Consider the following 26,454-nt stretch of genomic DNA (forward strand, 5'->3'; position numbering starts at 1 on the left):
TAGGAACCTCACCATGAATTCACAGAAATGGTTGGGAGAAGCTACACAAAGTCTCCTTTGTGGTAGAAGAGAGGAATAGGGATCACTGTAAAAGGGGCAAGAAACTCTACCTGAAACCTTCTCCTCTACCTTCACCTAGAAACAGAAGCCTTATTTGTGTGGTGTGTATGTAGAAAGGGATAAACACTATGACTCCTAGGCTATTGGTGAAATCCCATTGAATCTGAGATAAAGGAACAGGAAAAAAATCTTAATTCTTTGGGAAAGGGCAAAGGTACATTCTGGATTCAGAAGTGATCTGAGGGAGAGATGGAATCACCAGGAAGAGCATAGCTTCATGATTCTCTGTGCAGTGCTTGTCTAAGACTAAAGCTTAAACAGAACAATAGGATATTATCTTCCTTTACCCCAAACCGGGATAACAAGAAAAGAGAAGGCAGACAAAGAAAGAAGGAAGAAAGGAAAGGAAGTGGGAGAAGGAGTGAGAGAGGAAGAAAGAACAGAAGGAAGGAAAGAGAATGAAAGAACAATGGAACTGAATAGAAACAAACAATTAAGATAATATATTTTAATTCAACCAAATCAATAGTTACATTAAGTATAAATAGTCCAGTTAAAAGATAGAGATTGTCAGGTTAGACAAAAAGCAAGATCCAACTATGCACTATTTATATGAAGCCCACTTTAAATATAAAGGTAAATAGATTAAAAGTAGTGGGATAGAAAATGATGTATTGTGAAAACACTAATCAAAATAAAGCTGAAGTATTTATATTAATATCAGACAACACAAACTTTTAGAACAAGAATGATTATTATAAAGATGGACATTAAATAATTATAAAGCATGCAATTCTCCAAACATCAAAGCTTCAAAATATATGATTCAGAAGCTGATAGAAATGAAAAGGGAAATAGGTGGTTTCACAATTAATAGTTGAAAGTGCCAATGTTCCTTTTTCAGTAAATGACAGTACAAATAAGAAGAAAACCATGATACACGACCTGAACATTATCAACCAACTTGGTCTTGTTGACCTTTATGGAACACTTTACCTAACAAAATACGTTTCTGAGGTGCACATGGAACATTTGCCAATTCTACATTCTGGGCCATAAAACAAACCTTAACAACTTAAAAAAGAACAAACATCATGGAAAATATATTCATGAACCATAATGGAATGAAACTAGAAATCAATAATAGAAAGATATTTGAAAAATCTACAAGTTTATGGAATTAAACAACATATGCTTAAATAAGCCATGTGTCAGAAGAAGTCTTAAGGAAACTTAAAAATATTTTGAGTGAATAAGAAGGAAACAAACACACCAGAATTCATGCGATGAAGTTAAAGTTGGGCACAGACGAATATGTAAAGCATTAAATACTTATATTGGAAAAGAAGAGAAAGAGCATGTGGCATGTCTCAAGTGGTAGATGCTTGCTTAGCATGTATATGCCTTGAGTTCATTCCCAGTGTGAAAAAGAAGGATTGTGGAGGGGAGAAAGGTGGGGGAAGAGGAGGAGAAGTAAGGTCTCCAATCAATAATATATAGCATCTAACCTGAAAATAAAAACTAGATAAAAAGAACAAATTAAAACTAAAGGAAGGAGAAGGAAGTAAACAATCAATATAAGAGCAAAAATCAATGATTTGGAAACAGAAAAGCAATTCAGAAATATCAACCAAACCAAAATCTGGTTCTTTGAAAAGGTCAACGAAATTGATGAACTTTCAGCAAGACTGACCAAGAAAAAGAGAAGACACAAATTATCAGTATCAGGAATAAAAGAAGGGATATCACTATAGATCCCGTAGACATTAGAAGATCAGTAAGGTAGTAGTACAGACAACTCAATCCTACAAATTTGACACCTTAGGTGAAATGGACCAATTCCTTAAAGAACGCAAATGCAAAAGTGCATTAAAGAAAAAACAGATATCCCCAATAGTTTCAGTGACAAATTTATCAAACATTTAAGGGATATTTAATTCTTTTCTTTCAAAAAATAAAAGAGAAGATTATATTTCCCAACTTATTTTATGAGTTCAGCAAAGATTTTTATAAGAAAAGAAAGTTACATAATGATACATGCAAAAATCCTCAGTAAAAAATTAGTAAATTGAATTTGGTGGTACTGTGTGTGTAAACTCAGGATTCATCCTTGGAATACAAGGATGAGTCAACACTGGAAAATTAATCAATGTAATTCAATATATTTACAAAACCAAGGAAGAAAACCATATGATATCTTAATAAATTTAGAAAAAGCACTTGAAAAATTCAATATCCATCCCTGATTAAACTCTCAAAAAATCTAGGAATAGCTGGAGGTGTGGCTCAAGTGGTAAGAATACCTGCCTAGCAAGCATGAAGCCCCGAGTTCAAACCCCAATCTGCCAAAAAAAAAAAAAAAAAAAAACCCAAACAACTAGAAAATACTAGGAATAGTAGGGAACTCCCTTAATCTTATAAAGAGTATCTACAAAACCCTACAGCTAACAATACACTTGATAGTGAAAGATTAAATACTTTCCTCTTAATATCAGGAACAATGAAAGATGTTCTCTCTTAAGATTCCTATTAAATATCCTACTAGAAGTCCTAGACAGTACAATAAGGCAAGAAAAGTACTTAAAAACATAAAGATTAGAAAGGCAACATATCTTCACATGTAAGTTGATTGTCTATGTACAAAAACACAAAGAATCTATAAAACTCCTAATATCAGTAAATGATTTAGCAAGGCTGCAGCATACAAAATCAATTGTGTTTATACTACCAATGAATATTTGGACTTTGAGATTCAGAGGGCACTAGCCTTTACAATAACATCTCCCAAGGAATATTTAGGTATAAATGTAATCATACAATATGCAAGGTATGTATGGCAAGAACTATAAAAAGTAGACTCCAGAACATAGCATAGAAAACACAAGATGAACCTGGAGTATCTTATGTTGTCAGAAATTAGGCAGTGCTAAACAACAACAATGGGAATGTGTGGATTATCGGAACAAACCTGAATGAGCCCTCAATGGCCAATGTGGGAACAATTTAAGCCAAAAAATAAACAAAGATATACTGGGTTATAACTTGAAGAAGAAAGTAAGTACCCATGAGTCCATATTGGTGAAAATAAAAGTTGAAGAAACTTTGATGGGGAGAAAGGACAATTCTTTCTTACAGGAGAATCCCAACAAGTAAATATAGAGGAAAGAAGGAAAGAAATCACTATTAGAACTCAATGTTGATAATTGACGCAGACAGGTCACTTGTTGGATGTCAACAGGTAAAATTTTGAGAAACAAGACATTTGTGTAATTCATGGTATTTGAGACTCCCCAATTAATTTATCAATGTCATTTATCAGTGACGAAGGGAAAAATAGCCACTTTACAGTGGAGCAACCTGGCAGATACTACCTTATCCAAGTGATCAAGGTTAACATCACCAGTAAGACATTGACACACTGATGGCATGTTGATGCACTGAAAGGACACATCACTTCTGTGCTGTTTGTACCTAAACCCATAACCCCAGTTTAATCATGAAGAAATATCAGACAAACTCAAATTGAGGAAGAGTCTATAAAATAACCTGTTCAAAAAATGTCAAAGGCATGGACGAAATGCAAAGATGAGGAACAGATACAGATCAGAAGAGACTAAGGGGGAAATGACAACTAAATACAGCATGGGATCCTGAATTGAACTCTGGAATGAAAAAGGGTATCAGTGGTAAAACTGGTTAACATTAGAGAATAATCTCTAGTTTAGTTCATGGTATTATATCATTTTCTTGGTTTTGATTATTGTACTATGGTTACGTAAAATGTTAGCAATAGAGAAAGCCAGTAAAAAGGGCATGTGGGGATTCTTTGTATAATCTTTACAACTCTTCTGTAAGTTTAAAATTATTTCAAAATAAAAATTAGAGTAAGGAGAAGTTTTGATGAAATATCTCTGAAAGAAAGAAGAGTACGTGCATCATGTGGGAGTACAGGGACAACTCTTAAACTATAAACAGGACGTGTAGAGGAACATCTTGCATGCTCCTTGGGCACTCCTGTGACCCACTGTGTTCTTTGGAATATGTAGTTTGGGAATTACTGTCATAGTTACCTGATGCAACTCATTTAAAGACATCTGATTTGAGGGCTGTTCTTTAACTCTTTCTTTAAAAGTGCTTTAAAAGGTAGTAAATGCTTATACAACCAGTTTTTAAAGGCTTGTTTTCTTTATCTTCCTAAGAGAGGGAAGATTTTTTCTCCTTTGTTTCAAGCTGAGTCAATCATCTGATTCCAATGGTTCTTAGCTGACATAGCTTTCGGGTTTTATTTTTTAAATTTAATACACAAAGGCATGATGGCTCCATTCTTTCCTTCTTATACCAAGCTGCTTCACACACTCATGTTATTTGCTTGGCCCCTGAAGGCACGTGAGGTTTTGATTCCCAGTGAATGTATGTATGATTTGTGGTGTTGATTCACCCTCTTTTCTAGTCATCACTTTTTTTTTTTAAATCTGACTGAAATTTCTAATCCTGCCCCTATGATTGTTAGATTCCTCTTTGAAATCATGGCCTGGGATTGCCTTTATGATTTTACCATGTTTGTCTTTATAGTACTTTCTGGTGGGTTATGGGTGTTGCAAGACAACTCTGTCCACTCCAACATACCCACAGGCTTTGTTTAGCCTCATGACAGGATCAGGTAGCTTCCCCAGAGTACTTGTCAGGACGAGGGTATGACTTCTGTGCCATGGGCTGCCCAAGATGGGGTCTTACCAGATCAGGGATGCTCCTTTATGCTACACATACTCTGTTTGCACTAGAAGCTTCCAACACTGGAGAAACTTCTCCCCTCACTTGCCTTAGAAGGAAATTCTTACCAACATCAGACACTCCTGGTTCTTGAACCCAAGTCAGCATGCAAGGCCACATTCTTACCTGGGAGAGAAAAGCAGACTCAGACTCCAAGGGTGAGAGGCTGAGCAATGTTTCTACCTCTAACTTTCTAAGGTACTACAAGGCTCTGGGCTTTGTGCCCTTCAAATCTTTTCTTGTTTTGAGTTTAGCTAATTTTGTTCATATTATGCTTTTGGGAGACTGAATCCATGGATGTAACTTTTAGACCTTCATCTGGTAGAATATCTCCATATCACATCTGTTTGGGTGGATCTGGACCTAGTGACATTTTAGCAGCTTTCTGAGGCTGACACCTACTCTAGATCTTCACTAGGATTGTCAGAATTACCCATGGAACTTGAATGATGCACATAGGTCAAGTACCTTCTATGGAAAGTTGGAAGCATCTGCATGTTTTCCAAAGCGCCACATGGAGTTTTGATATGCAGTTTCACACAGGATCCACAGACTGCAGATACTTTACATATTTTCTTAATCTCTTCGTATACCTAGGCTTTGACTATTCCATGTAACGTACTAATTCTTCTTAATCATAAAAACACTCCTGCAAGAGAATCAGTGTGCGTCCTGGTGACATTCACTGGCTGCCATGCAGAGCTGAGGTCTCTGATGGGCTCCCTTGGATTGTTAGCATACAGGGAATAGAAGAAAGGTTCAGACCCATGCTCTTATTTGTGTATGTGTGTGTGTGTGTGTGTGTGTGTGTGTGTGCACAAGAATGACTTTATATTCCACATTACTTACTTTTAGGTAAACAGAAGCACAAGCATTATGCACATTGGCCTTGGCTGATTTTCTGCATTAGGTATCACCTGGCCAAGGCCCCCAGATAGCCTGAATGATTGTAAGAAGGGAGTGGGACTTGAACCAGCTCTTTGTTTTAAGCACCACCCCAGAATGTGTTCCATCCTAACCAGAAGCTTCTCTAAGGAAGCCAGAAGAAGACCACCTGAGATCATTTGGCCCTCATCTTGAATACTACATGGAGAGTCATCTGACCTTACCTCTGGTGGGCAGGCCATCCTTTCTGCCATGATTTTTTTTCTTATTTTCTACCTTAATCATGATATTTTCTTTCTCTCTCTTTGGAAAAGGAAAAGAGCATGAGTTTGGGAATCAGATGGACCTAGGGTTGGATCCTCATGCTGTCGTGTATTGGGTGGTTTCCTTGTCCCTTGGTTGGACAAGGGACATAAACCTCCTATTCACCATCTGCAAGGTAGTGGGGAGGGGAATCTACCTGAGATGGTTATGGTAAGGACAACATAGCCCCCTTTTACAGATATAGAAGCTATGGCAGGGAAAGGTAAGTAATTGACTCAGGTGCCACAGGGTTTGAACCCCAATCTGTAGCCTTCTGCCATTCAGCTCTGCAGAGGGCAAACAGGCACTTTACTTCTCACTATCTCAGTATGGCCCGGCTTAGAGGTTTCTGAAAGTGCTGTCTAGTGTTCTACAAGTGATTCATGTGATTATTTCAGTTCTTGAGTTGTGTTCTTGGAATATTTTCACTTTTAACTCATTTTTTTTTTTTTTTTGGTGAAACTGAGGTTTGAACTGCTGGGCCTTGTCTTTCATTTTTGCCTCAGACCGTGATCCTCCTACCTACCCTTCCCATGTAACTAGGACCACAGTGATCCTCCTACCTACCCCTCCCATGTAACTAGGACCACAGTGTTTACTACCATGCCTGGCTTGTTGGTTGAGATGGGAGGGGTCTCACTAACGTTTTTTCCTGGACTGACCTTGAGCTATGATCCTCTTGATCTCTATCTCCCAATCTCTGCCTCCCAAGTAGCTGGGATTACAGGCATGTACCATTCTGCCTGACTTCATCTTTAACTCTAAGACTTGCAATGAATGCAACTAATTCTTCAGGTGTCCAAAAGAGAGAAGAGATTACGTGAAGTGTGAATTCATCAGTGTTTATGGATGATGATTTTCTGTCCCCAAAAGTAGGTATTTGTAGTCAGTTTTATAAATAAACTATAAATACTAATTTTAAAACAAGTGAGTAAGGGAACAAAATATTTAATAAATGAGGTAACAGTAAGGAAGTTCCTGAACAGTGGCTGAATGTAGCAAACTCTCCTTCCTCTCTCTCTTTCCCCCACGTCTTCTCCTCCACTTGGACTGTAGTTTGATCTGTTATTTTTCTCCTCCACAAACTGACACCATGATTTTCTCCACTGCATTGTACTTAATATTCATCAGGTGTTTTGCTGAACACTGTCTAATGTGAGTGCTACAAACTAAAGTGCCTTTTGAAGAATAATATGAAATTAGAAAGAATAGAAGCTACTTTGAGTGACATAATTAGGCCCAGATTTCAGGGCAGAATGATGGGCTGATCCTAACAATATGAAGTATAATAGGGTCAAATGAGAGGTCTTGGCCTGAGGTCTAAGAAATTAGCTGTGTAAGTGCAGAGCAGGAAAGTGTGTGGCTTGTAGCAGCAATTGTGGAAAACATATACTTGGGAGTAGAAGGTGATGCTTGTATTGCTTAGGGCACAGATGCAGTTGCTGTTACAATGACCTTACAGAGGAATGGCTTAAGTAAGTTAAAAGTTGATTTCCTTCTTACAGATTGAGAATAAGCAGGAAGGGTGAAAAGGAAACACTAGTGGCCCAGGAGCCTAATGTCTAGTTGCTCAGCAGCCTGTCATTCCACATGGCTGTCAGATTAGTCAATGGGAAAGGGAAGGAGAGAACATGATCCCTTCCTTCAACAGCAAACAGGGAAATTGTTCATTTCACATTTGCTTGCATTTCAAGGCCTTGTCTTCTGGCCACACTCTCCTATAAGGGAGGCTGGGAAGTGTAGTCTTAGTTGGGTAGACATGTTCCTAGCTTACACTTTTACTACTAAGTATAATTTGCAGCCTTCTAGTTAAGTCAATATCTACAGTAGTGCAATTTGGTTGCCAAAATGTCTTGAGCACTATTATATTGTCCTGATAGCAGTACATTATCTTCTAGGAGGAGATGGAAAACTTTTCCTGAAAAAGGAAAAACAGTAAACATTTTAGACTTATAGGGCACATATGGTGTCTGTCAAAAATTCTTTTTTTTTTTAATTCAAAAATGTCAAACCCATCCTTAGCTCATGGGATGTAAAAGTTAGGATGCTGTGAGGCCATAGCTTGTGGATCTCTGTTCTAGAGTGAACAAAGTGATAGTTTGGAGTCACATCTTAAAGTGTACAGGAATGTGTTCCCAGGAAATGACCACAATGGGGGAGGAACTCCAGATGAATTCCTAAGAGCAGTGATCCAAAGCATTTTAGCCTAGAGGAATTCACACTCCTGATGACTTAGTCACTGTCTTTAGATACTAAATAGGGGAAGACCCTTGTTCTGTCCTTATCCAAGGAGAAGAAGGAGAAGCAGTGAGAGAAAGGTCTGGAAAACAGACCACAGTGCTGTATCAGGAAGGACTTTCTCATTATCAGTTATCATTTATAAATCCTATTTCCAAACACTTAATATAGCCAGTTTCACTTTATCCTCAACAGCCTCGACAGGTAGTCTACTGCTGCTTTACAGATAAGAAAGAGCAGCATCAGGAGGTCTGAGAACCCACCTAAGGACACTTGCTACTAAGTGATGAAGCCCCACTCTCTCTTGCCCCCTTGTATATAAGTCCAGTGAGATAAGACAGGTAAATAATGTAGCAGTGTCAAGAACACTGTAAGCTTTGCTGCTAGCTGCTAGTAACAATTATTAGATTCCTTGGGAAGTACTGTGCTTCTCATTACGGTGGTGTTCTTAGTTTCCTATAGCTGCTGTAACAAATAGCACACACACACAAAACTCCCAAGAGCCTCAGATCCTTATTATCACTTTAATGTGGCCTTGGGAAGAAGAGGAGATAATGGAATTGTCTGCCTGCCCTAATGGTTCTCTCACCCTATTTTTTTTTTCTGGTTATTTTACTTACTGGGATTCTCTATTTTTTTTCCTGAAGTCATATGGAAGTTTAACTCAAGACATATATATCTGAGAGATAAGATAGATAGACAGGTATAAATATACAGTAAGATCTCTTCATCCACAGAGGGTATATTCCAAAATCCTACAGGGATTGCCTAAAACCACAAATGGTACTGAACCCTACATGTACTACTTTTTTTCCCTATATGTACATAACTATTAAAAAGCTTAATTTATAAATTAGGCACAGTAAAGTCTTAATAACAACTAAAAATAGAAAATTTATAATAAAATACCATAATAAAAACTATTGCCTCATTGAATATTATCTTTGTTTCTCTCTATATATGTTTCTGTCATTGTTTCTCTCTCTGTCTGTGAAACTGTTATTTTATGACACTCATCCTTCTTTCTCTTGTTGGTCATGGGTAACTGAAATAGTAAAAAGTGAGGTACAGATAACAGGAGTAGAAGGGTAGGGGGAGGAGGTAATAGGGGTTGGGGGGGTGAGAGGGAGACTACTGTGTATTTAATCATTTGAACCTTATCTTTCAAAAATAATTAAATTTTATAACCATGTTATCAATTGTGTACTTACTCCTGTGTTTTACTGGCCTTATTCCTCATTACACTTCTTTTCTTGAGTTCATTACTTAGACGAGATCATCAAGAAATCTCCAGAAAATTTTCTTAGCAAAGGGTCTTTGAGTGCCCTGATTTCTGTGTCTTTTAACCTACTTTTATTCTTCACATGGAGGGAAGGTCTAGTGTGACCACTGGGCTGGAGGAATTCTTGAATTACCATCCGATCTGTTCCCTTAGAATTCCACAAAGGTGGTGCCAGTGTGTGAGCCCAGAGCTGCTGAGGAGGAATAGGAGTCAGCCTGAATTAATTTCCTTTTAACAGCTGGATTCTCACCTGTGAAGAAGCTTGTGGTTTTGTCTTTGTCCTTAGAGTAGTAGACTGCATCTAGAAGTGCGTGTTTACTCAGTAATCCCACTGCCCAGCACAGCATATGAACCCTAAAGTCTTCATTCCTTCAGCTCTAGGGAATGGTTTTCACTCTTTAGTTATTGCTTTCTCCTCCCTCTCCCCTCCTCTCCTCTTGCAACTCTGGGCCTCATTCTTGCTAGGTAGGTGCTCTATAACTCGTGTGACACCCTAGCCTTTTTGCTTTAATTATTTTTTCAGACAGAGTCTTGAGTTTTTGCCTGTGCCAGCCTGCACTGTGATCCTCCTACCTATGCTCCCCTGCAGCTGGGATTATAGGTGTGAGCCACTGTTCCTAGCTTGCTTTCCCCCTCTTTACTGATGTTGTCTCCATCTGGAATTCCTATTGGACTGATATTGAATATTCACCATCTCTGTTGTATCTCATGTTTTATCTGGTTGGTTTTCTTCTTTTGGTGTGTGTGTGTGTGCACATTTTTTAATCCCCAAAGAAGTTAGTGTCTGTTCCTCTTCAATCTCTGGCTGCAAGGAAACAGCTCCTGTGTCCAGCCATTCTGTGTGGAGAGAGCTGGCCTCCTTCCCGATGTCCACATTGATAACAATGACCCTTGTCCAATCTTGACAATCTCAGGTTGGGGTTTTCCAGGCTCTTTCCTGGAAACCTGTGTACTTACTTCTTCCAGGTCTGTGCCGAATTCTGAGCTTCTCAGCATGAGTCAGCCTTTCCTCTCCCTTGCTCCATTCATCATCTTGGGTCTTCCCCTTTCTCTTTAAAGGGTAGCATCTTTCTTTGGTTCCCAGTATGGCTGCTGACATTTTGGTTATGTAATAGTGTTGGGATGGGGGAGGAATGAAAGGAATAATTGTAGGAACCCCGTTTACCATTCCCCAAGCCAAAAGCTTTGATGTGGAACTGAGGGAGGAGACTGGAGGATCCCATGGATGTCTGAACTAAATGACTTTCCCACCTCCTCTAATTCTAGGGTGGTGGGAAGATTTTCTTTAGAGCTGTAACTTAATGAAAGGCTCTAGAAACTTTACACAAAAGGTCAGAGAGACAGGGCTAAGTTTCATCAGGAGAATAGAATGAAGTGAGACTTAAATGCTGAGTTCCATTAAACCCACTGGAGGCAGGGCACTATGAGTGAATGATTCCTGGTAGCTGCCACAAAGACCATCGAACTCTTAAAAAAGTGGTGGGCTTCGTAGTGCACTGCAAGGCTGGGTAAAGATGGTGGCTCCTTTTCTGGAGGGTTAAGAGCAGTTCCTTTAAGAGTAAGAGGAGGGACCAAATCCCTTCTGGATTCCCCAACAGCTTTGCTATATTGTGATTGTAGTTTGATGCACTTGATATTAGGTGGGGAAGAATGTTTTTGTCAGGAACACTTTCTCCAGATCTTTCAACCGGACTGCAGACATCTTTAATTTCTTCTCAACATGACAGTTGCAGATACTATCTTCTCTATTTGGTCTCCTCCCCCAGTGCTGTGTAGAGAAGAGGCTGGAAAAGAAGTGACAGGATCCCTGTGGTAGGTCTGTGCCTTGTTACTGAGCCTCCTGTGCTCAGGTCTGTGGTGGCCTCTCTTGGGAGAGCCAGCTCCATGCTGTGTGGCTGGTGACATTTCCAGCTGCCAGTGCCCAGCCAATCAGTGACAGGCCAAGCTAGCTAGGCAATGACACATGAAATATGACAATTTTCTGCTAAAGAGTCCTGGAAGTGGGAGCGTGGGTGGCTGGGAGGGTGGTGCAGGAAGTGCTAGGTGAGAGAGAGAGAGAGAGAGAGAGACAGGCACCAGTTTCAGAGGTTTGTCGACAGGACAAGGCGAGGGAGGGAGTGGGTGCTGGAGCTAGAGCTGGAGGGATCTGGTCCTGGAATGACGCTAGGGATACTGGAGGTCTGTGCCAGACCAGGGGAAAAGCAGGCAGCACCTTGCTGAAGCTCTGAGGCTTCAGGGTGGGGTAGAGACTGAAAAGGGCATTTGTCGACCTTTCAAACATGAGTAAGGTTAGGAATTTTGATTCTTCTCATCACTACCTTTTTAAAAGCTCAAACAAAATTAGAATAAATAATGTCTGGGTGGGTGAAGGATTTGGAAAATCATTCCTCACTCTCCTCCCTCTCTTATTTAGGTTGGAATGGTTTATCCCTGTATCTTGTTTTTTTACCTCCATGCTCAACTTAGCCCCTAAAAAGAGAAAAAAACCAAACCAAAACAAACAACCCCCCCCCAAACCGGTGCAAAGCAAAACAGCAAAAAAAAAAAACCCTTATTGATGAAATCTTGAAGGCCTAAATCGGAATCTTCAAGACTCTAAAGTTCAGATGGTAGTTTTCCTGCCTGATTGGAAGAAAATGTGTCTTGGAACAAAGGCTGGTCCTAGATCACATTATAGAAGTTGTTCCAGAACTTGCCTTTGGGCTGAGGACATGGTTCCTGAGAATGGCTGGCAGGGCAATGAATGAGTGCCCTCTGGTCAGTTCTGGGGTGCAAAGGTCCCCACTTCCTTCTGCCACTACTGCAGGCTTCTTGGGTCTTTTATGAGCAGTAAGGGACTGGTGAGGGATGACACTCATGCTGACAAGAGTCCCCTGCTTGTCTGAACCTGTAAACATGAGTTCAGAACTGAAGAAGCTAGTATTCACATACCATGCCAGCTTATCACGGTGAAGCTCATCCTGAAATAAATATGTATGCCTGGTCTTCAGCCTTGGATTTGCATAATTCTTCTCTCTCCATATAAATGTGTCATATATGTGTGTACATAACATGAAATAACCTGTATGTACTTTTCAAAGGGCACTAATGAGCAAAATTATTGTCACTTCATGCAAATCTGCTCTGTGTGGCTGTAGGCATGGAATTGGTTTCCTGGGCTCCCAGCGATAGCTATTCTGAAGTGGTAATTGGTGTACTGTATCTTTAAAAGGTTAAAGCCTCTTTCAAAAAGGTCTGGACTCCTAGTGGAAAAGACAAGGGAGGCATGGGTTGGCTCTGGATTCAGTAAACAGCTGCTGATTAGATTCTGTGTCTGCGGGCTGAATTTATTCCGTGTTTTTCAGCAGCAGGAATTTCAAGAGGGATGCTTCTGTTTGGGTTTCTGATGGTGATTTATATTTATTCCGAGGAATAACAGAGGGTGGATCTGTTCCCGGCCGAGCATGCTCACAACCAGCCGGCTCTCCCATTATCCCGCTGCCTAGTTCTCGTTTCCCTGTACATGGCTATTCCGTGTGCATATGTGTGTGTACAAACACCCATGCATGCCTGGATGGACCAACGTATGCACAGGTTATTTTTTAAGGACAATTCTTTCAATAAGGTCTTTACCCCTTACTTGAAACAGGTGTTCATGAAAAAAATGCACAAAATCCCGACTGACCGGAATTATTCATGAAGAAGGGGCTGGATCCGTGGGTCAGAGAACACAGGACCAGTTTGCCACCCCAAGGCCGAAGGTAGGGGACTCTGGGTTTTTATTCGGCGGATGGATTCCTTGCTGCTTTATTTTACTCGATTTATTTTTTTTATTTTTTTTTTTTTTTGCCTGCGGCTGCCACCGACAAGTGCAATAAATAGCGAGCGAGCTACGATTCCATTTTGTCACTGCTTTCTCAGGCCAGGTGGCCCGCGGTGGCGCTGGGGCTGGCCGACCGGGGGTGGCCGCGGCCCTGGGTGGGCTGAGCGCAGCGTGGCGCTCGGCCTGTGCTGGGGGAGCGGCGGGAGCCTCAAGTGACCCCCGCGCGTCAATCACCGCGGCGGGGCTGTAACCCCGTGTGCGCGCGCACGCCGCGCGCTCCTGCGCCCGCCCGGTGGTGGCGCGCCGGGACCCAGCTATCTCAACGCAGCCCGTGCGCAAAAGCGTCGCAGCCAGCAGCACCCTCGGCTTTTGCCCCAGCCTGCTGAGCCTGGAGTGTGCAGGCCGACTCCCGTGGTCTCTGTTGTCTGCTTGGTTGAGCAAGGAGGATTGCAGGATGCTGGGTGCCCAGGCAGAAAGCAGAGTTTTCCCTTACCATCCCTGCCCGACCTCCTCCCCCCAAAATCCTGGCCCCCTGAAAATGTTCCTCAAGTGAAATCACACCTCATTCTCTCCCCAAACTACACAACACTAAACTAAATGCAAACTTCTATGGGGGTGGAGGGGAGGTCTTGCCCTCCTGCTATCAAAGTGGGTGCCTCTTCCAGTTTATGCCGCACAGTTTTACCATCTTTTAAAATGGAAGCGCTGTTGGTGCTGACTGGTCCCTGATGAGGTGGTCCAGGCACTTCCATGTGGTGGACAGGCTGAACCTGCGTAGCTTGAACCGAAGGGTTGGTGTAGAGGAACTTGGAAGCCGACGTTGGTTTCTTTGATGGCGGCTGGTTTGGTTTACCCAACTGGTCTGTGACTTCACCTGCCCTTGAACTTTGATAGTGGGTACAGGAAAAGGATCTCCAGTCTGGGTGCTAGGTGAGCAGCACGTGGACCCTCTTTCTGCTACCCGCCTTAAGTTTCTGGCAGCCCGCGGCATTGAAAGGTACAGCTAGGTGCCCCCTAGCTGCATGGGTGCTTTGATTTCGTTAACTCTGCTTTGCCTTCTGGTGTTGGGGGGAGGGTATGAGGAAGGGGGAGAATGAGGTTTTGCTGAACTTATCTCCATAGGACTGTCCTCCAGTGGTGTTTATGTGATTAGATAACCCCAACTAGTCATCGGACCTCATGCCAACCAGCTCCCCACCAGCTTACTACCTCTGGACCTCCTAGATTGCAGAAGTTAAATGCTGTAGTTGTTTATGTGATTATGTGTGTGCTGGGGGCAGGAAGCTTGTGGGCACAAGGAGGAACCATCTGAACAACTTGAATGTGAAGAAGGGGCAAAGAGTGTGTCGCCCGCTGAAGAAAGCATGGTATTTGCTTTGGGCTGGAGTTGGTCTGAGACCATCCTACATGCTTTCCAGTCAGTCATTGCTTGTCTGAACTTTCAAGTGGTGATTTTGCCTTTCTTAGTCTCACCCCTGGAACCACCCCTGCAGTGCCCCCAGGTTCCTAACGCAAAGCACAAAAGGGACACTGAACCCAAAGTGGCCTGTTTCTAGTTGTTCCTGGTGCTTCCATCAAGCAGCCAGCACAGAAGAGTGCCTGGTCCACTGGGGGGGGGGTCAGTTTTGCTCTGTGCTGGGTGTCCTATGGGACTGAAGGGCAGATCTTCCATGCTGGCTGAGCTGTTTGACACCTGTTCCTTAAATGGAGACCCACAGAGGCTGGAGGCCCTATCTGTCCCTGCCTTATAGTTCTGTGGGGTGTTTTGTAAGGTAACTGCAGGCAGGAAGGGGGTTGGGCACACCTGCAACAGTGCTTAGCACTGGTGTTGAGGAATCTGTGTTCTTGTGAAGTATTTTAAGAATAACAATACAGAACTAAGTTTTCTTGCATGTGATGGGTGGGATCTTCTGAGCACTCAGAAATACTCAAGAGGTATGAATGTGCTGAGTCCTGTCTGACTGCAGGATAGCTAGATAGGAAGAACAGCAATCAACTGCCTGACATAATTAGAAGACCTGTGTGTGCCACTTAGCTCTCTCCTTCCTCCCCACTCTGTCGAGGCACCCACAGGACACAGAGTTGTTCACACAATACCCTCCTGTCACACCCTTTAGCACCTCAGCCTAGAGCTGCTGGACACATTTGTTAATTTGGTGACAAAGTCTGGACCCATAAGGCTTTTTTCCCCTTCAACACCCAGTGGGTTTGTTTTAAGGGCTGACTACTAATGTGTGCTCTGTGGCAGTAGATCAAGTTGTGCTCAACTGGCACTATTGTTGAGCTGTCTCTGCCCATTGTGTTTTAGCAGTGGCTGCCCTCCTTGGAGTGGAGAAGTGTGTGCTGTCCTTGGGCCCTTGCCAAGTGAGCCAAGGATGCATTCAGTGTGTGAAAGGTACAGGCAAGAAAAAAGATGCATTCTGTCTGAAGTCCTGGCAGATTCCAAGATCCGACTTGATGGAAGATAACGTTAAGAAAGCTGTGTGACAACTGAATAGCTTTTAACTTGTCTCTCACTTCCTGCTGGGTGAGTTCCTGGTGTGTTTCAGGTTCTTTTCTGCCATCTATTCTTTCCATCAAGGAGGCCTTGACAGGCAGTTCTTCAGAGTGTATTTACAAATCTGTACTGACAGAGCAGGCCGAGCAGGAAACCCTGGCTATGAGAACAGACAAAAGTGGCATTTGGGATTGGACTTGGCCAAAGCCCTTGATTTGTTTTGTTCTCATTTGAGGTTGGTAGAATGATCATATTACTCTCCCCAAGTGCACCAAAAGGTCATGAGAAGAAAACAAGATAGACTAAAAGATAGTAACTGTGGTGTGTAGCTGGTGGGGTATTAGGCTTGTGCCATCAGTCTGGAACTGACAAATGGTAAACTAAGAGTGATGTTGTAAGCCCATGAGCATACATTTGATCGTGAATTTTATTGTTGGTGGACATTTCAGACCCTCTTTCAGGACCTTGCATTTATTTAAAATTCTAAGAGGCTTGGTTGCTGTTTTGCCAGATACAGTTTGCAAACATCAACAGATCAATAAAGTATCAAGCAAGGGTTATTAAAGTTGTTTTTATCAACCATCAGTATGAAGTAATAATAATGCAAGAAACAGAGAAGCTAAAAAATATTTGCATATGATTTAAAAGGTACAAAAATTTAAACTATGGAATTCTAAAATTAATGTATTTACTGTAAGCAATTCAATGAAATTTTATGCACATTGTTGAGTCTTCAGGACTCTGTTTCGTAGCATAGTTAAGTGATGCTCACAATGACCCATGTATATCAAGAACAGTTTAATTAACATTTTGTGTTCAATTTAAGAAGGTGTGTGGGTTTGAAATACATACCAAATGGGGTTTTTTAGCATAATATTTAGGGGAAAGAGCACAGCCCTCCAGGGTAAGAAAACCCCCTGAGGTTTCTGGACAGCCACGGGTTTACTGACCAAATTATATTACAACTATAAAGCCCTATTACTGCAATGAATTGCAAACTTTGTGATCTTTTGTCGAAAATGAGCAGGGATCTATTATGCTATTATTATTAGTGGCTGTGCTTTAACATTTGATGCTACAGAAGAATCCTGTGAATAACATTCAAACCTCAGACTGGGCCGTTGGGACCAGAAGACGCACTTAGACTCCTTCCATCCTGAAGACTTTAATGCTACAGTAGGAAGAGACCTGGTATAGAAACAGAGCAGGAGAGGTGGTCCCTTGTGGCATCTGTTTTGTTGTGCCTGAGTAGAGAATGTGGATTGACCACTACCAGTGTGCTGCTCCCTCAGAAAAACCAGTTCAAGATGTTATGACTACACCCCATGCTTAGCAGTGGTGTTCGCTCAATTCTGACATTGTGCTCAAAACTGGAAGGAGGTCTGACGTGAGCAGTGCTAAACTTGACCTGATCTTCTGCAGATTGTCTCAGTTACAGTTTGCTCCAAAACAAAGGCAACAGGAAAAACAAAAGTTGAAGAAAGTGAATGTTAACACTGTTAAAGGAGTATTAGTTTAAAATTCGATACATATGTAAAAAGTGTGAAGACTCAATTAAAAGTAAGGGAAGTGTATTGCTTGGTGTCCAGGTATACATAAATCTGTTGTTTTGGTAACTTATTTGAAAAAAATCCTTAAACTTGCTAAAAGAAACTGTCAATATCAGGTCATTGAATATAAGGAAATGCTCAGAGCTGTCTAAAGATTCCATGCATGTAAGCAAAGGAATACTATTGTAATAAGTTGGAGAAAAGGGAATTCTTTGAAACCCTAGGGGGCTTGGAGGTCAGAGAAGGGAAACTGGTGGTGGGAAGTGATTGATCCCCACTATCTGGAGGTCTTTCCTGTTGGGAGGGTCACAGCTGGGAACACTTGCTCTGGATAATGAGGGGGAGCTCTGCCAGTGATGGCAGTCCCAAGTACATGAGTGCTGGGACTCCTCCCCTCACTTCTAAGTGTTGTAGAAAGCCAGGTGCAGCAAAAATTCTTGTGGAAGAAAGAGACAAATGGAACTGTACTGTAAGGGTGAGGGGTGAAGCCAGGGGTAAGCATAGAGAAGTTAATCTCAGAAATCTTGGGATCTCTCTGAGCCTTTGTAGACTTTAAAATGTGGATTCAGGGTCAGCTCTTAATAAGTCAGTCATGGATACGTAACTGGGATCCAAAGAAAAGCTAATAAACAAATAATGGAAAGAAATTAAAAAAAATAAATAAAAGCAGTGTTACAAATCTGTGACATACTTTGGTAAATCTGTCACCAGTTTTAGTGTATACAGTCATTCGTTGGACTCCCAGGCTTGACCTTAGATAGTAAAATTAGCTTAAGATTAGAGGAGCCCTGATATAAAAATGAATGGATTTAATAGAAGGAGAATTTTGAAAACTTCCTTAATTAAGATTCAATACAGTAGACTCTTGACATCCCCAGTGGATACATCTCAAGCCAATCTCTAAATTTACAAATGTAGAAATGTTTGCATAGGCTCTTGACTTCCTTCTGAATGTGGTTTCAGTCCAGAAGGGAAAGGTTCCTACAATTATTCAACAATTATTTGCCTTTACAACTTGTACTCAAGGAAAGAAAGTTTTTCTCATATTTAGAGAGGCCACTTGGGGTAGGGATGCTGGGCTTTGGAGAAGGCTCCCTCTCCAGCTAAGTGACTCCCTCTTGCTCTGTAACTGTACCACACACAGTTCACATTTGTGCCTCAGAAAAAAGATACACTGCCATGGGCATGGCTATTAGGGGTTGTTTACAAAGCACTGGAAAAGCTTAAATCTATAAACCTCAAGCAAATGCCAGGGTTGCCAAAAAACTGTACACCTGTGCAACTTCCCTAATTCTCTCATGCCCTGGCCCTTGGTATAGACCATTCAACATTTCTCTTGTCAGTAATTCTTGATGAGGAAACTGGGTATCACACAGCTGAAGCATGTGGTGAAGAACTTAGAACATCACCATTGAAATCTATGCGAAAGAAACTGAACATAGTCATTTGCCTCATGCCCTTATTTGAAGGGTTTCAAAGTTTGAGAAGATTCCAGGACTTAAAAAATAAAAAGACTGCAAGCATGATTGTAGTACATGAAGCAGCCAGAGCAGAATGTGCACTGGAAGTTGGACCTTGCTGTACCACGCAGAGTGTCTTGCAACAGTGTTCATGGAGTGGTTTAGAGAGAAACTCTTAGGATCCTGGGTGGGTTTGAGCACTGCCAATTACAACTGAGGAGATCATCTGGAAGAGATATGGCAGGAACCACAGCAATGGGATAGGGGAGTTTCTCATGACATTTTTCTTTACGTCCTTTTAAAATAATTTTGATGAAGTAGCCATTAGTTAAAACAAACTGTTAACTGTATAAGCACATACACTTCTAAACTGTATATTAAGGTGTAAAGAATAGTAATACTGTCAACACTGGTGTACCCACCAGTCAAGCTGAGAAAAAGAATGTTACTCTTACCTTTGAGGTCCCCTGAATACTGTTCATCCCATCCCATGTCATCTGTCTCCTTTTCTCAGGGATAACCATTTTCTAGACATTTCTATATCTTTGTCCTGTATTTCCTTTATTACTGTCTTATATTTGAATCCCTAAACTGTATCTTGCTTAGTTGTGTATGTTTGTGACTTCATATGAATGGAATTGTTATTTTTATTTCTTTGGTTTTGTTCTCACATTTAGCCCTTGCATACCATAAGACTGCACTGGTTGACAAACAACCAGGGTGTCACCATATCAGTTGGTAAATTGCCCCTTATCTAACCCTTCTGGAATGCTCCCTTGGTACCTTTCCAAGTCCTCCCTCCTTTCTAATGGGATTGCACCTGCCACAACATTCATATGGCGCCATGGGTGCCAACTGGTTGTTAGGTGTTTCACTCCTGGATTCATTCATATTGTTGAGTATAGCTGAATTGTTTTTATTTTTCTGAACTATAATATTCCATTGAATGAATATATTGCAGTTAATATGTCTATCCTATTATTAATGTACACTTATTTCCAGGGTTTTGCTGTTAGAAGTAGTGCTGCTGTAAACATTTTTGTTCAGGTCCCCAGCTGAGCATGTGTTTAAGTTTGCTTGGGGAATATACACACTAATAGAATTACTGGTCAGAAACCATGAGCATTTTCAACACTACTAGAATAGTTCAGAATTAATTTCCACTAGGTTATGTGAATTTCACCTCAAATGTGTTGAGCCAAATTACATATCCAGCTGCATTGTTCTCCTTGCACCATATTCTTTTTTATTTTTTATTTTTTTTCATTTTTCTTTTATTATTCATATGTGCATACAAGGCTTGGGTCATTTCTCCCCCCTGCCCCCACCCCCTCCCTTACCACCCACTCCGCCCCCTCCCTCTCCCCCCCCCAATACCCAGCAGAAACTATTTTGCCCTTATTTCTAATTTTGTTGTAGAGAGAATATAAGCAATAATAGGAAGGAACAAGGGTTTTTGCTGGTTGAGATAAGGATAGCTATACAGGGCATTGACTCACATTGATTTCCTGTGCGTGGGTGTTACCTTCTAGGTTAATTCTTTTTGATCTAACCTTTTCTCTAGTACCTGTTCCCCTTTTCCTATTGGCCTCAGTTGCTTTAAGGTATCTGCTTTAGTTTCTCTGCGTTAAGGGCAACAAATGCTAGCTAGTTTTTTAGGTGTCTTACCTATCCTCACCCCTCCCTTGTGTGCTCTCACTTTTATCATGTGCTCATAGTCCAATCCCCTTGTTGTGTTTGCCCTTGATCTAATGTCCACATATGAGGGAGAGCATACGATTTTTGGTCTTTTGGGCCAGGCTAACCTCACTCAGAATGATGTTCTCCAATTCCATCCATTTACCAGCGAATGATAACATTTCATTCTTCTTCATGGCTGCATAAAATTCCATTGTGTATAGATACCACATTTTCTTAATCCATTCGTCAGCTTGCACCATATTCTTGATAGCACTTTTTATTTTACAAGATATATCAGAAATGTTTGTCAATCTTGTGAGGATGTAACTGTATCTTACCTGGCTTTAATTTATATATATTTGATTGGTTCAGAACTTTTGTGTTTTGGGCCTTTTAGACTTTCCTTTTTTGTATGTGCCTCTCAAGTCTTTAGTCTATACTTAGTATACATTACTCCTGTTTTTTTAGGAGCTCTTTACAGATGCTGAGGTTGCAAATATCTTTCTCCTAATGCATGACATTTTTCATGATCTTTTTTTAGTATCTTTAGAGTGGCAGCAATTTGTAATGTAATAAAAATTTATTAATGTTTATTATTGAACATTTCATGTCTTTTAAAGGACATCCTGAAGGACAATATATCTCTGGTATTGTCAGCTAAAAGTTTTAGATTTTGCTTTTCCTTTCCAACCTTATCTCTGAGAATGATGTTCTCTATGGATTGCTATTTTTTCTGTCAAGGTGAGGATCCTGCTCTTCTTCCATAGTTTGTGGAGTTTTTTTTTTTTTTTGGTAATCATACATGGAACTTTGTGAGATACTTTTCTGCCTTTATTGAGAGGGTTTATGTAATTTTCTTCCTTTACTTTTGGGTAAACTGATTTTAATGTTAAATTAATCTTTCTTCCCTAGAATGAACTTGACTTGGTCATAATGGGTTCATTTTTTATATGTTGCTAGATTGGTTTTGCTAATCTTTTTTTAAGATTTACATCTACACTCATGAATGTGCTGATGGCACAAATGTGCTCCTTGTCAGATTTTTGTACTGAGTTTTATGCTAGACTTGTAAACTAGGTTGTTAGATATTTCCTCCTTATTTGTTCTCAACAGGGTTTACGTATGCTTGGAATTCTTCCTTATAATATGCTTTTATCTTTTGAAGTTCCATAGCATCTGTAGTTATATACCATTTTCATTTGTGTTACTTCTGTACTTTCTGTGTATTTTTTGTTGCATAGTCTTTTCAGAATTTTGTTAATGTTACTGATCTTTTAAAGAACCAATTGTTGATTTTGTAATCCTCCTTTGACTTTGTGATCCTTTCTATCATTTATTTTCTAGTGTTTGAGTTTCTATGTTAAATTTTGTTATTTTCTCTCATGTAACTTACTTAGATTTGAGATATCTTCTCTCTTGACTTCTTATATTGAATGTTTAGCTTTTAAAATTTTCTGCTATTGTGAGCATTATAAGCTATACATTTTCACTTTAATTTATCTTATATTTTTTATGTATTTTTATATAATTTGGTTCTAAATATTTTATAACTTCCACTATGAATTATTCTTTAATTTACAAATTATTTATAGCTATATTTCTTCATTTGAAAAGTCTTAAGTATTTTTTTTCTTGTTACCTTTCTGTTTTTGATATCAACTTAACTGTGTCATAGTTGGCAACTGTGTGCATGAGACCCAACTTTTAAAATGTATTGGGGATTATTGTAAGATTTAGCATGTGGTAATTTTCTCGTTATGTTCTGTGGGTTCTGCCATTGTTGGATGCAGTGTTCTGTGCAACTCCATTGGATCAGGATTCTTGTCAGCATGATCAGTTACTTGGAGAAGTACACTAAATTCTCCTTCTGTGATTAGGGACTTTTCTTTTTTTCTAAAAATCTTCTCAATTTTTGCTTTATATATTTTGAGACTTTGTTATTAGGAGCTTGTAAGTTTAGAATTGTTTTATGTTTCTGTCAAACTGAGTCTATTAAAATGAAATGAAGCTTGTTTCTTTAGTAATTCTTTTGATCTTAAATTCTGTGTTGATTAATGTTAACATAGATCTACCAGCTTTGTTTTGTTTAGTGTTTTCTGATAGTGCCTGAAGAGTACATTTCTTTTGTGAGGATCTGCTGGTGACAATCTCTATGTCTTTGTTTGCTTGAAAACACACTAATTTTTCCCTTGTTTTTGTTGGATAAATATCTAGATTTATACTTTTTTCCATCATAGTGAAGGTACTATTCCAATATCTTCTGTTTTTCATTGCTGCCTCTGAAGTCTACTGTCAGTCTTGACTTTCTTTTGAGAATAATCTTTTTTTTCTCTCTCTGGCTACTTTTAAATGTTTGGTGTTTGTCATTTCTTATTTCTCATGCTTGGTGTCATTGGAATTCCTGAATCTGTGTAATAGTATCTTTTATCAGTTATGAGAAATTTTCCTCTTGTCCCTTCTTCCTGTGAGGCCACAAAAAATAGATCTCATTGTCATGTTGCTTGACAAATATGTTCAAGCTGGCTTCAGGGTTTGGCTTCCTTTCTGAGCTCCACGTTTTATTAGTTTCTGCTTGCTAATATTTCTTATGAAATTGCAAGCTTGTTAGTCATTTAAAAAGAGTTTTTTCCTAAAGTATTCAGTTTTCTTAGTTGTTTTCAGTAGTGTTGGTGGCATGCCCAATCCACCTTGGTGCTCAAAATAAAAGTCCTCATAATTTTCTTCAACACCACAGTAAATCTTAGCACTTGTTAACCGTAGAAGACTCTACTCAGCCTACTGACAGGATGTATGTATACCCCCACTCTTATTAATTATAGTGGACAGTCCATCCCATGATTTACACAGAAGTTGTGATGGCATATTGTTAGTAATGCAGCATAATAGGTTCCTCCCAGGCCAAGATGGAAGACTAGTGGGGCCACTGTGTTTAAACTTGCCATTAAGTCTTATCAGAATAGAAGTGAGTGGTATTGATTAGGCAACAGAGAGTTTAGCCCTAAAATGCAAAAGTATATCCACTTATAGGGACTTAATTCTTCTTTTTTGGTAAATTGGGAGAATTAATAGATTTTTGGCTGATTTTTTTTTCAGTTCTACACATTGGCTGTCTTGCTTTGGTAGAGTATTTCTCCTGGCTGCAGTATTGTTTTCCAAACCTGGAGCCCAGTAAATTGGGGTTAGAGACAGCGGTCTGTTTATTTCCTCTTCCACTTACTAGAGGCCCAGAGCGAACTTTTATATGTGCCTGTTTTTTCCTGTTTTGGTTCAGAGTTCTACCTTCATGTTACTGTTATCTCTTCAGTCTTAGCTTGTTATGGGATTATAGGGACCAACTCTTTTTAGAAGGGAGAGTGAAAGCATCCAGTTCCCTGCAAACAGGATTGGGAGTGTGGCTGATATTCTTAGCCTCCTTCTTTACTTATGTGTCTGGATTGCACTCAGCTGAACTCAAGGTCCATGCCTTCTGTCCAAGGGGCTTTGTAATGGTCTTTGTCTCAGAGGCCCTGATCGATGGATGACTCTGCTGTGGCTTGCTCCCAGGCAGGCAGGTCCTGCTGCTCACTTTCTGGTACACTCCTGAGCAAGGGGCAGTTGGTTTGTCATTGTCCCCTGCCCTTCCTGTGAGCCTACTAGTAGTGGGGCACAGCAGATGGATGTTCCGGCTGCCAGGAGCCTTTTGCAGCCCAAGGGAGGGAACAGTGCCAGTCTCACTTTTTCTCCCCATCCTTCGTACCTGTTTGTCCTCCTACCATTTCTGTTCATTCTCATCTAGCAAGGGTGGGGGTGCATCTGATAGGGATGCTGTCTTAGGTGGGGGTATGGGTACTGGGTGAATGAAGGGGTACCTCTTTCCCTCTACCCTCCCCAGGGTTTAAGAGGGAAAATGCTCATCTTGCTGTGTCCTCAGAGCAGGAAAGTATTTGCTTCCCTTTTTCTCTACACCTCTGTCTCTCCCATGCTGTCATCCTTTACCCCTACCCCATCTCTGAGTAGAGGGAACAATTCAAGGATCCCAAGGAAGGGACATTGTTTTTTTCCTGGGTGGAGAAAAATAGCCTCCCTCCCTCTCCAAACCCAGTAATTCTTAGAAAGGCACTTAGTCTTTTTGTTGTTGTTTGTTTGTTTAATATATGCATAGTTTGTGCCTGGGAGGCAGAAGCCAACAAGGGCCATTGAGAGACATTGGGCTTGCCAGCCTTCTCTGTGGGTCACTGGCCTGTATTGCAGAGCATCTGCCCCTCTGAAGTAGTTGTGAACTAGTTTGCCTGTGTGTCTGATCATTTCCACTAGTTTGTAATGGCAGTACTAAAAGTGCTTGGAACTTTGGGGCCTGTCACCTAGGCTTGGCTGGGAAAAGGAGATGGTAGGCATTGGGGAGAGAGAGAATAAAGGAAAGAGAAAGAGAAAGGGGAAAGGTGGGTGGGAAGGAATACTGAAGGAAAGACAAAAGGAGGGAGGAAGGCAGGAAAGAAAGAAATTGAAGAGAGAGAGAAGAAGGGAGGAGAGGAGACAAGACGAGACGAGAAGAGAAGAGAAGAAAAGAGAAGAGAAGAAAGAGGCAAAGAGAGCAGGCCATGTGCAACTCTCACTCCTACCTTCAGAACCCAGCACATCTTAGGTGGGACAATGTGACATCAAAAAGTGCCTTTTGAAAAAGATTTTTAAATTATATATAATTTACATATAATAAAATTTCCTTTTAAAGTATACAATTCAATGAGTTTTGGCAAATGTCCACATCTGTGTGGTTCCTGATGCAATAAAAATCTAGAATATGTCCATTGTACCCTAAAAATCCCCTAATGCCCACTATACTCAATTCTCCCATCCCCCAACCCTTGGCAACCATTGATCTGTTTTCGGAAACTAGAGTTTTGCCTTTTCTAGAATTGCATATAGATGTATCCAAAAGTATGCACTTTTTTGCTTCTTTCACTTGGCATAATGCTTTGAGATTCATCCATGTTGTGTATATCAGCAGTTCATTCTTTATATAGCTGAATAATATTCTGTTGTATTGACACACAGGTTGAGCATCCCTAATCCCCAAATCCAAAATCTAAAACTTTCTGACCTCTGACATGATGCCAAAAGTGGAAAATTCTATATCTGACCTCCAGTGATGGGTCACAGTCAAAATTCACAGAATTTTGCACTCAGAACATGCACTCAGGAGGCAAAGGAAGGAGAATTGAGTTCCAGACCAGCCTGGGATACATAGCAAGACCTTATCCTCAAAGAAAAATGCATGTGTGCCAAAAATGCTGCATGAATTTACCTTCAGGCTATATGAAATGAATTTTGTATTTAGACTTGAGTCCCATGCCCAAGATATCTCATTATGTATGTGTAAATATTCCAAAATCAGAAAAAGTCTGAAATCTGAAACACTACTGGTCTCAAGCATTTTGGATAAGAGCTACTCAGCCTGTACCACATTTTTAAAAAAACCCATTCTCCTGTTGATAGAACTTTGGGTTGTTTCCAAATTTTGTTATTGCAAATAAAGCTGCCAGTGAACATTTATATGTAGTTTTTGTCTGTCCCTTTCTTTTCCTTTCTCTTAGGCAAACACCTAGTCAACTCTCTTTTGGAGTACCCATTCTGTCTGTCTTTGTGCCAATCAGGTTGTCACCAGTTTCTGTTTCCATTCTTATGAGTGAATATCAATAATAAGGGGATTTTGAACACCACCACCTGTGCTGGTCCCTGGGAATTACTTAGACACTGTATTCTTCTTGTCTGCTGACCAGTTGACACCCTCACTAGACAAGAAACAATTTGGCACAGGAACGATGAGAATTCCAGGGTTCACATCCCAACTTTGCTATGTACTATGTGACCATGGACAAGTTATATAGCCTCTTCGTGCCTCAGTTTCCTCACCTGCAAAATGTGAATAATAACAGTACCTACTACATGAG

The 26,454-nt window shown here is 40.5% G+C and overlaps 1 long non-coding RNA gene across 1 annotated transcript in view; it reads left to right on the top strand.

Annotated features, from left to right (window-relative positions):
• The window catches only part of LOC141424965 (uncharacterized), a 150,026-nt gene that overhangs the window by 77,684 nt on the left and 45,888 nt on the right, over positions 1-26,454 (top strand). Inside the window, exon 2 of the long non-coding RNA XR_012449952.1 lies at positions 13,167-13,278. This is a non-coding gene — a long non-coding RNA (uncharacterized lncRNA). The remainder of the gene's footprint in view (positions 1-13,166; positions 13,279-26,454) is intronic.

This window comes from Castor canadensis, chromosome 7 (genome assembly GCF_047511655.1).
Source record: "Castor canadensis chromosome 7, mCasCan1.hap1v2, whole genome shotgun sequence".
NCBI classification, from domain to species: Eukaryota; Metazoa; Chordata; class Mammalia; order Rodentia; family Castoridae; genus Castor; species Castor canadensis.